The sequence below is a fragment of the Macrobrachium rosenbergii genome, chromosome 7 (genome assembly GCF_040412425.1).
Source record: "Macrobrachium rosenbergii isolate ZJJX-2024 chromosome 7, ASM4041242v1, whole genome shotgun sequence".
In the NCBI taxonomy this organism is placed as follows: Eukaryota; Metazoa; Arthropoda; class Malacostraca; order Decapoda; family Palaemonidae; genus Macrobrachium; species Macrobrachium rosenbergii.
Genome location: NC_089747.1, coordinates 51,705,695 through 51,716,603, shown reverse-complemented (window position 1 = coordinate 51,716,603; position 10,909 = coordinate 51,705,695).

Below are 10,909 nucleotides of genomic sequence, written 5' to 3'. Positions count from 1 at the left end.
CCGTCAGGAATTACTCTTGTCTTTTTTGCGTCGGTTCATGAAAGAGAATTTAAGGTTTATTATACTTTTTACAAACAATTATGTAAGCATGTACCGATTATGTTTGCAGCTTTGCATGAGAGAGATGAGAGAGAGAGAGAGAGAGAGAGAGAGAGAGAGAGAGAGAGAGATCTCTCCTTGCTTTAATCGAGCGGAAAATCTTGAAAAATTTATTTTATTTTCAAGTACCTGTCGATTTGCTACAGAGTTATTTTATTTTGCATGTAAAGAGGATAATAAACGCCTCCGATATGAGATCAAAAAAAGAGTTGAAGATTAAAAGTAATAAGAGTTTCACTAATTGCAATTCCTGTAAGAAGAACAAGTCCAGAAGAGATCTCGATTCCATCTTAACAGTTACCAAATATTAGAATTCAATCAATAACACATTACAGTTTGGCACTTTTCCCCTTTCTTTATGGTATTAACCTCACACTCCCAGCTTTCAGTAAATGGCTGTTAGCTGACGGTTCGTTTGCTGAAACACAATAATGGCTCCTTGTTTCGCCAAATGACGTAAAGGGATTGGCATTACATTCCCGGCATAAAGGTCTGATTTCGTTTCATTTGTTTAATGGCTCTTCAGACCCGTTCGTTTTGCAGCGCCGTTTATTTGCACGGCGGAAAACCCATTTGTTCAAGGAGGCGTTCGCTTTGCCCTTTGCAGAATGAGAGAGAGAGAGAGAGAGAGAAGGGCGGAGGGATCCTTTACTCTAGCTTTTAGAAAACGAAAGGTTTTCCAGTAATGCCGATATCCTGCCAAAACGTATAGATCTGTTCGCTGGCGAAATTCTCTTCTTACCCTCTAGGTTACGAAACGATTGAATGGTGAAATCAGAGAACGCAAAGAGATGCAAAGGGATGGTAATGGTTCTCTTCATTTGCTTAAAAAGCTTAGATACCGAAAAAAAAAAAAAAATTCTTTTTTTTAATAACAACTGATTGACAGTGAGCACGCTACCCTCAAGCGGGCCCTTGAAGATTTTGTTACCCCTATGGTAATTTCTTTGACCGTCTCTGCTCCCTTTTAAATGGCTGTCAGCTGAAGAGTCACTTGTTAAAATGCAGCAACAACTCCTTGTTTCGTTATCCCATTCCACGCATGAAGGCCTGATGTTATTTCATTTGCTCAATGGTCGTTCAAAACCAGGAATTTTCTAAATACTGTTTCATTTGGCCTCAGGCAACCATTCCCTTTGAAGATACCTTCATTTCGTTGAATTTTAAGCCGAGCCATAGAACAGACTTAGTTTCCCCAGGTTTCTTTGTTTTTCTCAGTTGCTGGGAAGCATAAGTACTTGAAGAGTGATGATATGCTTAAAGTTGAGGAGACAGTTATTATAATCCTCAAATAAGTTTATGTGTCTCAAGATTTACATATATTTCATACCTGTGGGCATATTTGCTTAAGATCAGTTGGTGCTTATGTACCTGTTACACATGTTTATGATGCTGTATATGAATATACATGAATGAATATACAAGTGAAAAACTTCTATTAAGAAATATAGTTTTTTCCATGTCGTAAATGTTGTATACAGGTATCTTCTTGTAATGTGAACTTAAATATATATATATATATATATATATATATATATATATATATATATATATATATATATATATATATATATATATATATATATATATATATATATATATATATATATATATATATATATATATTATATATTTATATATTTATAGAACCCCTTCGATATCTTAATAAATTCTACGTTCATACCTTTTTACCTAGATAGATAAAAGATTGACAGCAAAAGAGACTGACATAGACGTGAAAGCAAACGCGTACAAAACCCATATTTGTAGAGCGACCAAACGAAAGTCGAGTTTTCCTTTGGGAGACAGTAAAACAGAGACCAGAAAGAAGACTCAATTTATGGTTCCTCCCAATCCCAGGGGAGTCTTTCCTTGAGTCCCGTACGTGCCCGGGAAAACGAAAACTTCGGGGGACAAGCGTTGAATACATTGAATGGGGATTATGGATTATATCAGAACTTAATATTCCATATTCTTTTCTGCCCACCTCCGCTACTTAATATCTTCCTTGTTTGTTTTCTCTTTGTATCCTACGTGTTTATCCCCGTAGGAGGTAGTGCTCAAGCATCACATTTAAGGTACTTTGCAGTGTTTCTCCCGCCCTTAGTCGCAACCCATTTCATTTTTTTTGCTGTACTAAAGGTCCATATTCTCTTTCTTCCATCTTACTTTCCACCCTCTCCAACAATTGTTTCACAGTGCAACTGCCAGTTTTTCCTCCTGTTACATCTTTCAAACCTTTCTACTCTCAATTTCCCTTTCAACGCTGAATGACCTCATAGGTCCCAGCGCTTGGCCTTTGACCTACATTTTATATTCCATTTCTTTCCTACGTGTTTCTTTTTCAGTCTAATAAAATATGTTTTCCTTTCTATTTCTTGGTCTGAGAAGCTCAAACTTCTTGAGAAAAAAAATTCTCTTGAGAATTCCCAAATATCAATATAAGCTAATTCTAAATCTCAGCCTTCAATTCCCAAATCTCTTTTCTCCAGATTTGTTCCCTTTATTCTTAGACATGCAGGTTTCTTCAGTCGTAGGTCAGAGTGAAAGTAAAAGAGTTAAAATAGGAAATGAATCATTTCATCATCGTCTTCATTGTCCCTGGACCTCATCACCTCGATCTCAGTTCTCCTAGTTATATCCACAAATTTTCCCTTCGGTGTTACTTCGTTGATGAAGCAAACCAATTTGGTTAATTAAAACAAAGGGACTCTAACAAGGTTTTTGTGGAATATAACCACATTATATGAAATATATTTATATTCATAAATAAATTCTCTAATTCTTCATATATATATATATATTATATACGAACATACACACATATACTGTATATATATATATATATATATATATATAGCTGGGTATAGTATATAGGGATATTATAGTGTGTTATAATGATATATATGCATATATATTATATATATATATATATATATATATATATATATATATATATATTGCAATACATACACACATATACTGTATATATATATATATATTATATATATGTATGTATGTATTACTGTGAGCTTATGTATGCATATTATTCAACAGGATTACATCCGTCAGTGTTTGAAATTTACGTACCTCAATTTCGTAGGGGTTACACAAGCAAAGAGGAGGCTTCATTACCATACACATAACAGACGGAGATACAGGAGGTGGCTCCTACTTGAGGATTCATGAGATTGTATATGCTCCGATGGGCCCTTATCGTTTGAAACATCCAAATAAACTATTCAAGGGATATCATGTGATTCATATATGAACAGAACCATATCTTGAAAATTCTAGGAGCTTAACAGCTCTCTATAGTGTTTTTTCATTGCAGCATATTTACCAATATATAATCGTAGTCTAGTAGTTGTGATGTTCAACCAACTATTCCGAGATCCATTGTTTCATTCACTTCCATTTGACCTCTTTTCACCCACCAGCTACTCGTAGTCAGATGACAGTTGCAGGTGGTAACAGAGAGGTGTAGGGCATGATCATTGTAACATCAAAGGATGTGTTTATACTAAAGGTGAAACATTATACATTGATTCAATATATATATATACAGTATATATATATATATATATATATATATATATATATATATATATATATATATATATATATATATATATATATATATATATATATATATATATATATGCATATATATGAATGTATTACAGAGGGATAGAGAGAGAGAATATGAGATACAGGTAGGGAGAAGTGGATTAAAGAAGTGAGAAAGAGAGAGAGAGAACAGTGACTGAGAAGAGAGAGACAGGTTAAGAGAGCAGCATTAGAAAGAGAGAGAGGGGAAGAGGGAGAGAGAGATGGCTAATGGGTAGGGCAGAAAGGACTGTTCAGAGAGAGAGAGAGAGAGAGAGAGAGAGAGAGATTTCACTACAGGTTTGACCATGGCATTAAGAGAGAGAGAGAGAGAGATTTCACTACAGGTAGGCCGATGGGATTAAGAGAGAGAGAGAGAGAGAGAGAAAGCGCCTATAAGATAGCCCATAATGAATCCGTAGAATGCGAACTAAGACAATCAGGAGAGGAACATAATCTCGTTACGCATCAACGATTCATTTCACTGGAGAGTCGAGGCTGCGGTGTCATGTCTTTGTGATCCACTTTTCGAGTTCTGCTTCACTCGAGACATTTCCATTAGTCACTGGGGCCTTGGTTAAGTAACGCCTTCGAATTCTTTTTTGAAACTTCGCTTCATAAATATACTTATTATATACACAGGCGCACACACATATATATCTTTCTTCCAACAACATTCAAAGGACATCCCAAGGCAGCAACATGGATGAAAATTTAAAAAATTTTGAGGTGATTAGTAACGTTACTGTATGTTCATTCACTGTCATTTCATTGAGTTCTTCAAGTCTAAATTGCGACACCATATCAGTATATTTCATTTCCTTTAACTGAAGTTTTTCTCGATGATGAAAGAAGCTATAGTAACTCAGAAATATGCTGACTACGGAGAGCGGTAAATGACTTATGAATATTGTTAGCATATATATATATATATATATATATATATATATATATATATATATATATATATATATATATATATATATAGATAGATAGATAGATAAATCTAAATATAAATATATATATGTAGAATCTACTGGTCACTTTTAATAGACAAATGATATATGTAATTCTAATGGGCACAATGAGAGAAGAAGAGAGAAGTTAAGAGGGCATTGTGGTGCAAATTACACACACACACACACACACACACACACACACACACACACACAAGACACACATAATATATATATATATATATATATAAATATATATATATATATATATATATATAATTGAGTAAAAGACAATAATGTAAATGATAGACTTTTTTTCCAAAATACAAAAAGGATAAAAATTATTTTGACTTTTGCGCAACTGAATAAAAATACATGTTTTTCTTAAAAAGACAAATTGAAAAGAATTTTTTGACAGTCCAGGAAAACATCGAACGATCTTTCGGCGTGAACGCAGTTATGTAATGGCTGTTTCTCGTATCTGTGGGCCAACCGTTGTGATCTTCATAACGGCTGTCGTTCGATCGCACGGTGCTCATTACTAGTGACTAGGTGGTTCGTGGGTGATGAACGACTTTCAGCATCGGTGCCTGTTGTTTCTGCAACAACTGCCACTTCGACAACCTGTGCGTGGAGAGATGAGGGAGACAGAGTATCAGGGGCCCTCGAGAAACTGCCTGCAATATAAATTTATGGAATGACAGACTAGCGGCCAGTGCTACCACAAGAAAAAAATTGACTTCCTTACATTGGATTTCTTAGATTCCCTTTCCCCTGCAATTTTTACAAATATCCTTGGATTATAGTAAAATAAAAACAGCAATTTATATCTCCTTACAACGATTCCCAAGTTTTTTCTTATTAAAATCTTTTATGTAATTCTACCAAACCACCGGCTATCAAAACAAAGGTAAAAAAAATTATATATAACACATTGTTGCCTCTAAGGCCCAGGCTCCAGGGAGCAACAAATCATCCAAATCCACTAATAACATAATGGCTGGGTTATAGAAAATAAAAGAAAGTAATCAGTCAAACATTCTTTATTAATCTAGTCACAGTCACATTGACATGGGGCTAATTGAATATCAAATAATTTTTTAAAAGACAAATTGAAAAGAGGTTTTTCTTTTTTATGACTGGAGAAAGAGAGATGGATACCGTGTGGGCTAACTGAGGTTATTCTTTGGATTGACTTAGGCGTAACTGTTCTAAAAAGGAATGTCTTATCGTTGCTACCTGGGAGTCTCATCCATTGTGATTGCATTTTAGAATCAGTTGTCATATCTCTTGGTTGGTTAAGTTTTGCTGCCTGGTGAATGCCTTTTGATTTAAGGTGTTTTGTTTTGGTGGTGCCCAGCTGGGATTCATGTTTAAGAGCAGTTCTGTGCTCTGTTTTCATCAGTTTCACCTGACTAAAGATCCGTTCCACTGCAGCATTAGAAAATGGAAAGGAGAGCAAGATATATAGGACGTTGGTTATATTTGGAAACTTGGGTGCTCCTGTGGAATCTTTTGTCTGTATGTCTGTCCTCCTGCTTAAAGGCTTTATTGCCATATAATGTGTTGCAAAAATTTATCAAAGCCCGCTCTACAACTCTTTGGCCTACTTGACACTTCTATATATAGTTTTAGCGCCCTCCCAATCCATGACGTGATTATTCTCCCAATAATGTTTAACAATGGCGCAGTTTTGATGAAGTCCCTAACCGCTTTTTATGTTCTTGCAATCTAATGTCCTTCCCCCTACCTGTCTCCCCAAAATAAAATAAATTACAGAGCGTGTTGTTACTATCACTATCAATTCTGTGGCTATTATTCTTATTTTGAATTTGGATTTGATTGAATTTTCGTATGTGAAAGCTACTTTAACATTACCTGTACTATTGATTAAATGGGCTGTTGATTTTAATTTGTCATGATATGGAAGCGTTATGAATCTCTTGCTGTGATCAGTCTGCTTGAGTGAAGGGTTGTAAAATTTGTTCTTAGCCTTAGACAAAACATCTTCAATTAAATGGGCAGGGTAACTCAACTTACTAAAAGTATTTCGAATATGGGCAATTTCATCATTTAAATATTGTGGGTCACAAACTTCAAGAGCCTTGGCAGCCATGTTAACAATGATATTTTTCTTTATCAGAATGCTATGATAGGAATAAAAATGAACATATAATTCTGCATTAGTCGGCTTTCGGTAAACCGAGAATTCAAACTTCTTTGTGTTTGGATTGTGAAATACTAGGACATCCAAAAAAGGTAATTTGAACTCTGCTTCCTTTTCATAAGTGAGCTTGATTTGTTGTATCTAACTGTTAACAAATTCCACTAGTTCACTAAATAAATTGTCATCTTGAAAGAAAAGAATGAAAATATCGTCCACATAGCGAACCCAAAATATAGGTTTAAACCGAGGCGGGCAAGAACTCAGATTAGTCTCCTCCAAGAACTCCATGTAGATATTAGCCAAAACAGGTGAAAGGGGGGATCCCATTGTTACTCCAGATCTTTGTTCATACGCATCACCATTGAAAGTGAAAACAGTGGACTCTACGCACAGTTTAATGAGGTCAAGAAATACTTCAGTGGGGAGCGGGCATAAACTTGGGTCATTATCAAACTTCTCACGTAATTTTTCAAGCACATAACCAAGAGGGATATTGGTAAATAAAAATGACAATTTCCTCGTTATCTCTCAAAAGGAAGACTTACCAAAGAACGAATTATCTTCCAAGACACGTCATCAGCACATCGTTTACACGAGCAGTGTGGAATTTACAAGAGAATTAATTAATTAAATATCGGGGATTTTCTGACGTAACAACTACTAAGGTCACTGACGCCAATTGAGATAAGAAAAATATCTATAGTTCAAATTCGAAAGTAATTTCAATATATTGCAGTGACCTCGCGACTGGATTCTTCTCGTTTGGTCAGTCAGAGTCCAGAGGTCAACACCAGGCTTTACTTAATCCTTTTGTCATCTTATTACACCTGAAGATCGCCCTAATGCGATGTGCCTATGCTGGCATAAGGCTGCTCTATCATTACCAACTAACTGTCCAGCAACTGTGCACTCCAGAAGTACGGATTAGCTGAGTGATGTGTTGAATGAGCTGAGTCAATATTTCGAGTGTTTGAAGTGACGAAGACTCTTATAATATTTCTTTATTCCTAGCAATTAGGGATTTCCTTTCCCATTGCTACCAAGCCCTGGAATTCTCTTTTTTCCTTCTGTTTCCTATGATAACTATAACAACCTTTCTAGCTGACTTCGGGTCTGGGCTAGAAAAGGACTTTCACACTGTGCTCGGTATTGCCATCTTTTTGCGCGTGCAAAGATTTTGATGTGAAGACATTTACTTCCATAAACATTGAATTGTTCATAGAACTTTTCATTTATGCGTTTTATATATATCAAATATGCTACTTGCAACGTAAAGTAAACCTTTCTCTTGTTATCTAAGCAAACTGTTTGATGGGATGTGTGTTTTTTGAGGCTGGGTCCACACTAAATGTCCAAGATGGTGAAATACCAGTAGTCAAAAATACAATATATTATCACTGTAATACATTCCTCGTTTCCAGAAAAAAAAACGCCGGAATGAAACTCAGATGATACCTTTAGGAACTGGTAACCCTTTCAAAATCTTTTACAGTTTTCGAAAACTCACATTGTTCCCCCAAAAACGACATGAGTTTTTAGAGCACGCAACAGGAAAATTTGACGCAGCCCAGTTTATCGTATAACCAATCCTTACAATAATACAAGATTAGGTATACTGTGTACAATACAGTTCAGTCTGTTCTTTGGGCAACTTCATTAACCAACTTTTGGAATTTTGGTGGCCTGTGAGGTGATCAGGTCCTCTCTTAAATAGTACTGAATCAAAGATTTTCTGTTAAATGGCAAAGCCTTCCCTGACCAGTTCTCAAAGTCCTTGTCTCTGATCTCAAAGTCCTTGTCTCTGGTCTTTTATTTAATTTCTCTGTCTATCTCTTAATAACCAGTCATCCTTGCTTTTCCATAGACTAGGGAATAAGTAAGAGTACTGTCACCAAATCAAAACTTTCAAGCATTAAAACATTTGATGGGGAAAATATATAAAAAGGGGGCACACTTAAATAAAACGTTTCAATAGGACTAAAAACCAGTGGTTTGTTTGATTTTCATCATGGATGAATGAAAAATTTGGAAAATTTCTTTTATTTGAAGATATAAAAGCTTTTGCAGCATATGCAGAGGCAGAGCAAAATTTTAAATAAACGAAAGATACAAATCTTCAATTTTACAGCGTTCATTATTAACTTATATCTTTGTGTATTATATAAGTCATTAATAATAAGAAAATTTATCATGATTCATATGAAACAGCTTTTCGACATTATAAAACTTCATAATTTAGTTACTTGAAGCTAATAGGTTGCCACTGCAGAAAAAATATAATTTTTCAATAAGTAAATTGTAGATGTCATAACGCTTCCTTGTCAATAAGTATGAAATGAAATCTTCGTAAATATATTGAAAAATCACAAACTTACTTCGGGACAAAAATTTGATTAAAGCAACATTGACTTCTTTTACATTTAATAACGTTGGTAAATCAGACGAAGGTCTTCTTAACCTCATTCTTTTTGTTGTTGTTGAAAACGATAGTTTTTTTCTCCCTGCATTAAGCGAAATGAAAGCATGGATTATTCCCAGTTAACGTTTCATCCGAAAAAGGTTTCGCCTTGAAACCTAATCCAGCAGAAAGCGTTTCTTAATCTCGCTTCTGTTTGTGCTTTGAATGTGAAAGTAATTTGCAAAACCATTCCCTCGTTAACCTTCTCTCTCTCTTCTCTCTCTCTCTCTCTCTCTCTCTCTCTCTCTCTCTCTCTCTCTCTCTCTCTCTCTCTCTCTGATCACCCCAAGAAGCAGAGCGAGAGGGGTTGTTTTCTAATCATTCCAACCCCATCGAGATAGAGGTTGCTTTGTTTTGTATTTTTTTTTTTTGTCCCCTTTGTTTTGTATTTTATTTTATTAAAACTACAGCGTTTTAAAGATTGAGAAATGTCCACTGCTTATTTTCATTAATCAAATTTTTGACACCAGGAAGTATTTGACATATCTCATCTACAATTAAATGCTTTTCTTAACCTAAAAAGTTGTTTTTACTTCAAAATTACAAGAAGGATCGAGCAGGCCTTATAGCTTCAAGTGAATAAGTTATGTAGTTTTATAATGTTGAGAAGCTGTTTCATGTGAGCCATAAACATTTTTTTTTATTTTCACTGACTTACCCAACGCACAAAAGAAATATATAATGTGTTAACAACGGCTACAGTAAAACTGAACGAGATTCTGTGCATTTGCCAGCGGTAGAATAAAACCAACCGCTCTCTTATTAAATTTAATTTCCGAAATATTGGACCCTTTAAGATAAAAACAGGACGAAATAACCCTGGAGATGACTTTTTCCATGGAGGATAGAACAAATGACCATATTTTGCTTAAGTAATCCAAAATCAAATCAAATAGACAATTTGTTACAGCATAATGCGAAAGATACTTTTTTGCCCCCGTTCAGAAATGGACAAAGAATAAACAGAACGATGTTAAATATAAATATTAATGAACGTAGAATGATATAATGCAGTCAAATAACCTGCATTTCGAAACTGGGATTACTCATCATATTCATCTAGAGATAATAGTAAGATATAAAATAAATATTAATTGGCAGAAAAGCCCACCGCATTTATGGTTTAATTATCAGAATTAACAAGAAACATAAATTAGGGTTTTATAATTAGTAACATTCTACTAAAATGCCTAATTTGATTCTCGTTATTGCCAGAAAATATCAGTATATAAGTTATAATACTAGCCTCTCTTGGCTTGTATCGAATATTATTTTGTATTGTCGTGAATATGGTAAGTGTCTGTGCAGAATATGACCTTATAATAACGCACGATTCAGAAAAAAATAAAGTTATGCCGATACTTACTATAAGGGTTATCTCTCACTGCTCATCCCTGTCGTATTCGGGTTCTGTACTTGTCACATTCAGGCCATCAAGTGAATTGGATTCTTTTGCAAAACTGAAGCTAGATAAATGGAAATATTATTCATCCAATCTTTCACCTGTCAAAATTCATATTGTTTTTGTCCTGTCACACTTTACATTATTATATATATATATACATATATACATATATATATATATATATATATATATATATATATATATATATATATATA